Consider the following 7,658-nt stretch of genomic DNA (forward strand, 5'->3'; position numbering starts at 1 on the left):
GAAGCCCATTTATCACACTGGGAGAAATGTCTTACTTAGGTCTGGCAAGTTTGCTCATCAGAGTAAGAAGACTTTTCCACCTGACTGTGTGTGCTGTCAGTTGACAGGCTTGACTTTCTAAGGTTATGTTTTAGAATTACAAGGAAAAACTCTATGTTTTTCACACAAAATAAATAATAGCTGTAGTCCTTAAAAATAAGCTTCTATTTTCTAACACATTTCTCAAAAATACCACAAGCATTTCCATCTTTTTAAAGAGTACTCACCTGAAAGGAAGATAAATTTTATTCATGTTTTCTGATCCTGAAACTAGTAATCTCTGCTACTTTGACCTCTTGCCTTTCCTGGTCTTACCATGTTATTAAGGGCTGTTTTCTTATAGTGATTTTAATGATTGCTTCCTCATTTGCTTATATATTAACTTTCATTACCACCATATAGTTTTCTATACTTGTCTCTGTTTTTAATGAGGAACAAGGGATTCTACTTCTCTACTTCTGTGACCTCTCAGTAGTTTCTACGTGTGACAGGAAGATAAGAAGAGGATTCCTAGATCTTCTGCATTTCTGTCTTCAGCACTCAACATCACATAGCTTGTAAGTAGCTCCTGGACTCACTGTGTGGACTAACTATGGAATGATACAATGTTGACAATTTACTTAAATTTTCAGCAGAATCATCATTTAACATTGAGGCCTATCTTTCCCAGAACCTTTTATGTCAGTCTCAGAACCCACAGAGTTTAGTGTCCTGAAACCTCTCAGGACTTTGTAACTTGGGAAATAACTAACACACAATGAAATATAGCATTGTGTTCACAAATTGACAATTGCTTTATAAGGTGGAAAAACTTTTTTAAAACTGAAATTCCCTGGTGAACACATAAGCAGTCATGATTTTCCTTCTCATGCTCTATTTATATATGAGTTAACATAAACTGGTGTATACACATATTTTAAATATGCTGTATGTATATATGTGGGGGAGTCTATTCACATAGAAAAGAATGTATTTCATCAGTAGTGACACTTCTATTCTGTGTTGTATTCTTTCCATTTGTCTGAATCTCTTCTATGGACTTCTAAACACCTCATTTCTCCTGGATGCTTGTTAAATGCATCAGTGTGCCCTTTGACATCTTTTCAGAGTGTTTATGTCATGGTTGTCAAGAATAAATTGGGGTGTTAGGAAAGAGGGCGTCCCAGGCTTCTTCCCAGCAGACATAGCTGTACTGGGACTTGGCAAAGGACCCACTTTGAAGCTCTCCCTCTAGTCCCGGAGCACCTCACGCTTCTCCTTTCTTCTGAAATAGATGTTGCAGCTCCTGTAAGTCACTGTGTAATAGAAAATGCTCCACCTTGCCAGGCTGTTAGTCACCCATGTGACAGTTCCTGTTACACATTCCTGTTACCTCTCTCTCCTCAAAAGTAGTGATACATAGCTAGGCATCATGACACTCATTATAAAAACCAATTAATAACCATCAGATGCTATGCTTCTGTACTTCCTGCTCATTTATCCCATAGAAGCCCCAAACTACCAAAGGTCAAGGCCTGATATTTTATGAATGATCCATATCAGTGCCCATTGATGTAAAATAAATCTGCCCCAAATCCTGGGTGTCATTCTGGTGTTTCTGCTTGTCATTACATCACTGCTATAACATAGATCCCCTCAGGCTTCTTTCTACATTACATGCATTGCTCTGTAGCTATCTCTTCATTAAATCTCTCCACCTTAAACTAATCAATATGTTGCCGTATGATAGTTACTAAATTAATAACCAATGTTGACCATGGGACAGGCCCCAGGAGAGAAACACACAAATGAGATACAGTTTTCTACATATATGAAGATAAGATGTGGAAATGTATATAAAGAATAAATGGAATCATATGGCCTTAAGTACCATACGATTTAAACCCTAACTCATGGGCATGTGGTGTACAGGAAAAATAGATGTCAAAGCACTGATAAAGTACATTTTTATGGCACAGAAGTATGCATTGAGAGATTATAAATCCAGGTGATTTGTTAGCATATGGTAAAATTTAAATTTTTCAAGCTAGATAAAGAAAAACAACCAGAAAACATAAACTACACATTTGCAAAAATCATCTGTAATCTTGAGGAAATGTCATTGCAAGCTAGTCTCAAGGTCTGACAGATGGCAATTCAGAATTATAGTTCAAGTAAATATTTAATAGGAAGATAAGAATACTCACAGAAGACCAGAGAAATAATCAAAAGACACAGATAGAAGAAGAGCACTTGGGCAGAAAATGAAGTTGGAGAATTTTGAATCTCAAGTCAGACTGAGCCACTTGTCAAAACCAAGTAATTCCTCTTTTTCTCACTGTACTAAAGATTGAATCCAATGACCCATGTATGCTAGGTAAGCACTGAGCTCAGTCCTGGTCCAGGTCCTCCCTCCTGTCTGAGAAAGTAAATAGCTCCTTGGGTCGTGATCCTTCACTGACTGCACCTGGCAGTTTCCTCATCTCCTGGTAGAGTTCTTCTTAAATTCCACTCTCAGAAATTCACTGTTCATTCTGGTTTCTGAAAACAATTTCAACATCAACATAGCCTATAGGGAGACCACCTACATAACATGATCTGGTAATATTACAGGCCCTCATCAGTCTGTATTTGGGGAACATGTATAGGAATGGATTCTTACAGATGGGTTCAGAAGAATGGAAGAGTAAGTCTTATATGACCAAATTCATCTGCTGTTTTCTAATCACCAAGAATTTGATTTTTTTTTTATCGGTACCTGGGATAGAACTCCCGACCTTCTGCTTGCAAAGCAGGTGCTTATGCTGCTGAGCTAAATCCCCAGCCCAAGGATTTGATATTTAATTTGATAGTTCAAATTTCCAGGAAAATGACAGTGATTTTCTAAACTGCTTAATAAAATTTGAACTCAAAGAGTCTAGTTCTCAACTTTGAAGTCAAAATTTAAAACCAAATTATTAGATTATTGAAGTCCGAAGCAGCTTGGAGACAGAGACACTGCCCAGCATCCACTACGTGTGGAATATGCTCTCCCCTATGGGAACAGGAACCTCTCTAAGCTTCTCATCTCTCTCATCTCCCACATCAGGGACAACATTCTCCAAAGACATAAGGAATGTGTTGAGGTGGGTGTTCTGTGTGTTTGGAGAGATCTGCAGAGTCTCCAGCAGTTGGCCAGGGAGGTTGGTGAGAAAAGCTTCAATGCAAGGAGAGTCCTAGAGAAATGCAAACCCAACAGCAGGAGGTAACTGACAGACAGGAAGGAAGCAGTTACTAACTTACCACAGGAGTACAGGTGGTGATCACAGTTTCTTGTTTATTTATTTACTTTGTGTGGAAATAGGTGGCATTTAAAGGATCAGAGGCTCCTGATTAAATAAGTGAATGAGAAGCTACCCCAGGCATTGTTTTTCTTGTAAAGAAATATTTTATTTATACATGGATGAAAACTTGCTTAATTTTTTGAAGACAAGAAGAAAAATCACCTTTAATAATTTCCTGATGTGAACTAGATTATAGCACTAAAAAAAAAAAAAAAAACAAAAAAAAAACCTGAGTTTATGATGCAGTCCCACTATAGTCATGTTAATTTCTTTTCTCTGCTTTTGTTATCACATTCAAAAAAAGTGATGACCAAGACCAGTCAAGGTTAAAAAACTCTACTTTCCATTTTTATAATTTCAGATCATATTCTCTCTCTCCTTAAATCTCTCTCTCTCTCTCTCTCTCTCTCTCTCTCTCTCTCTCTGTCTCTGTCTCTCTCTCTCTCTCTCTCTCTCTCTCCCCCCTTGTCTCTGCCTCGCCCCCCTCTATTTGAGGGGAAGTAACTCTATGCTGTTTTTTTTAGCAGTCTTACCTTTATATAAATTATCTATTTGGAGTTCATTTCGTGTATGATTTGACAAGAAGATGCAATCACATTCTGTTTCACATCTATCCAGCTTTCTCAACAACATTTATTGGTTAATATGCTTTACATAGATCTTGAGAACATATTCATCTGGCATAATTTAAACTCTATATTCTTTTACTAAAATGTCATTTTCCCCCGGTCACTCGATTCCCAAACCACTATGTAAAGAGTCATTATTTTCATGGTTTTACTTTGATTCTACTTATGACTGAGATCATGAAGTATTGTCTTTCTATGTCTGCATTATATGGCAGAGAATAATGGCTTCCAGACAATCCATGTTGAGCAAAATGGCAGGATTTACTTTTCTTTAGACTGAAATGTGCATTTAAAATTGTCTTGGGCTGTGGATATAGCTCAGCAGCATAGCGCTTGTCTGGCAAGTATAAGGTCATGAGTTTGATTACAGGTAACAAAAATATGTCTTTATTCATTTACCTATTGACATAAACTTAGGATATCCCATATGTCAGCATTGATTATTAATTCTGCAATGAATGTGAGATTACAGGCATATGTGTGAGATGTTGATTTCATTGCAATTGAGTGTACAGCTGGAATCAGATTGCTGGAACACAGAGCACATAGCAGTCTTGCTGTTAACTTGAAAAGTTAACATAGATACTTCATAATGTTTTTTGCAATAACTCTACTAGTTTATATCTCCAACCACAGGGGCAGTACCTCTCTTTGCTCCACACTCTGGTCAACACTCAGTGGAAATTTTTACAATAGACATTTTATCATGCATGTTGTAAAGTCTCATTTTGTTTTTTATTTGCTTTCTTTTAATTGAGCATTTCTAATATACCCATTTACCATTTATGCATCTTATTTTGAGGAATGTCTATTTAGGGACATTATTCATTTATATTTCAAATTATATAATGCAATTGGGTTTTTTCCTATAAATTGAGTGGTTTGTACATCTTGAGTTTCCTTTTAGATCTGCAGAACTTTCTCATTACTGCAAATTCTTATTTTTATTTTTTGTTAATATATGCTTTGAGGGCACAATGATTGCATGAGAGTTTGGATAGTAACGTCTTATCAGACATAAGTTTCCTAAATACTCTCTCCCATTGCATAAGTTATCTTTGCAAGAGTTGTACACCAGCTGAGAACAGTCTATAATGTTACTGTATTCTGCAAAAGTTAAATGATACACATAGTTTTAATTTGCACTTGATAATTTTCCAGTTGCTTGTATGTATATTTTAATCTATAAATAGGAATCATGTAACTGATAATGAAATCACTGATAAAATTCAATGGGTTCAATGAATTGCTATTCTTTATATAGTGGTTAGGTGAAAAAAGCATGAATTTAAACTTAAAGCCTTCAGTTTGGATATTTCCCTGCTTGTTAGAAGAGAAAGAGGAGTCATATGGGAGTTAGGGATCAGGGTGGCTTTGCACTGGCACCATCCATCCCTCCATCTTGCTTCTGGATTCTCAAGAGGACCCTTTAAAGCATGGTGGGCACACACACACTCTGAGACAGGAAGGACTCCTCTACATGGCTCTGGACTTTCTGAATATCTGCAGTCTGGGATGCCCAGATGTAGCAATGAGGAGTGAAATGTGGGCCAGGCTACATTGCAGTCTCCCAGGTGCTGTGGGAGGCGCTCATGTAGTACAAGCATTGCCCTCCCTCAACTCTGTGCTGCTTTCCAGAGCCCACAGGTCCCACTTGCATGAAATACTGAGACCTGTTGTCCCTTCTTGACTATCTATAAATGATAAATCCAGTCCATGTAACTTTATACACACACATTTATGTTTGTGTGTGTATGAACACCTGTAGACTGTAAGTAACTGTAATCTAAAAGCTCTAATATACTTGTTTCAAAAACTGGCCTGAAAGGAAATGTCCTTTTTTTCTGATCCTCATTCCACTTTTCCTATAGGCTCAAATATCATATTTTCTTGAAAACAGAAGCATGAGAAAATATACACGATGCTCAGGGTCAATGAAGTTCCAAGAAATGAGCATTTCCCTACTATAATTGAAGAATCAAGAGAAAAGGAAAAACAAAGAGAGAATAGAAGGAATAATCCAAACAAAGTTTTTGTAAATAAGAAGGGAATGAGGTACTGAAAGAAAAGTGACTGGGGAAAAAAAGAAAAACCAAGATATTTTATGTACAGGTACAAATTCACCTAGGATGAGTGTGATCATTATATACCTCAAAAGTATCAATACATTTAATTAAAAAGGAATCAAGGGAAAATATAACAGTTGTATAAACTAGACAGAAAAAGAGATGGAGATGGAGAAAGGAGAAATAAAAAGTAGGGAAAAGATTTCATAATATTAAGATTTCTCTCCATCCACTGAAATTTGCAGTAATCATCTTTATTGGCTGAAAGAATTATTTATAAAACTAACATTCAATGGCTGTATTTCCTCCTTCAGATTTTTACACGAATGAATTAAAAGGTACAGGATATCATATTGTGATGTGTCCTATTTTCTTACTTTAAGCCCTTTCTTCCATAGATAACATATTGGGATTGGATTCACCTGTTTTTCTTTGTTAAAGCTGCCATAGTAATACTGCACCTTGAATAGGCTAAAGAACAGGAATTTATTTCCTTGCAGCTTTGGAGACTTGATGTAGAAGTTTAATGTGTGCAGGTCTAGTTACACACCTGGCCTCTCTCCTGGGCTCATAGATGCCCAAAGTCTTGTCACTGCATTGTATCATCTTTTGAATTAAATTCCTACTTATTTGGTGATGTTTCCCTGCCTGAGGTCTCTCGTCTTTTGTAAAGAAGTTAACATATTTTGCTTTGGTTCACCTTCACCGACTGAATTAATGTAGCACACTTTTAAGGGTTCTGTCTCTAAAGACAGTCGCATTCTGAGGAGTTAAAAGTGACATCCCCAGAATCAATCTGGGATGCTTGTAATTCAGTCCATGAGAACAAAGACAGATAGACCATCTGGCCACCATGGCCTATGACCTCTACATGGCAATTGCCCACCCGTTGCTCTATGCTCAGACCATACCCAGGAAACTGGCATCTGCCTAGTGTGTTCTCCTATACTGAGGGCTTTCTCATTGCAATAATCTTAACCAGTAACACATTCACTCTGGATTTCTATGGTGACAATGTCACTGATGACTTTTTCTATGATGTCTGACCCCTGGTGAAGTTGCCATATGTTGCGAGACATAGCTACCAGTCTACATTGTACTATGTGTTGGCCTCTAATGTCCTCACCCCCATTCTGCTCATCCTGGCCTCCTACCTCTTCATCATAACCCCCATCTTGAGGATCCATTCCACTGAGGGCCTCCTCATGGCCTTCTCCACGTGCTCCTCACACCTCGTCTCTGTCACTCTGTACTATGGCTCCTCCTCTACATCTCCTCTTGCCCCAATTCCAGCTATTCCCTTGAGAACAACAAGGTGGTTTCCACCTTTTAATACTGTGCTGTTTCCAATGTTTAACCCAATGAACTACAGTTTGATGAATAAAGATGTAAAATAATCTCTGAAAAAAAAAATTTCAGGTTAGTATAATCTGGTGCCTGATTTGATATATATTCCTCAAACTAGTGCTGGTTAATAAATAGGCATCAATGAATGCTTGGGGAAATAGATTAATTTTTTTCAGTTGAATTATATCAATGGAACAATTCTGTTTCTTTGTTTGTCTTTAATCACTGGATTACAGATATCATTCAGACTGCAGACTTGATGTAATGGAACTAGT

General features: G+C 37.3%; 1 pseudogene; it reads left to right on the top strand.

Annotated features, from left to right (window-relative positions):
• Positions 1-6,889: 6,889 nt before the first annotated feature.
• On the top strand, positions 6,890-7,369 carry LOC101788799 (olfactory receptor 9G19-like; annotated as a pseudogene).
• The last annotated feature ends 289 nt before the right edge of the window (positions 7,370-7,658 follow it).

Source organism: Cavia porcellus, unplaced genomic scaffold (assembly GCF_034190915.1).
Source record: "Cavia porcellus strain 051 isolate PalLab524CR breed Dunkin Hartley unplaced genomic scaffold, mCavPor4.1 scaffold_14, whole genome shotgun sequence".
NCBI classification, from domain to species: domain Eukaryota; kingdom Metazoa; phylum Chordata; class Mammalia; order Rodentia; family Caviidae; genus Cavia; species Cavia porcellus.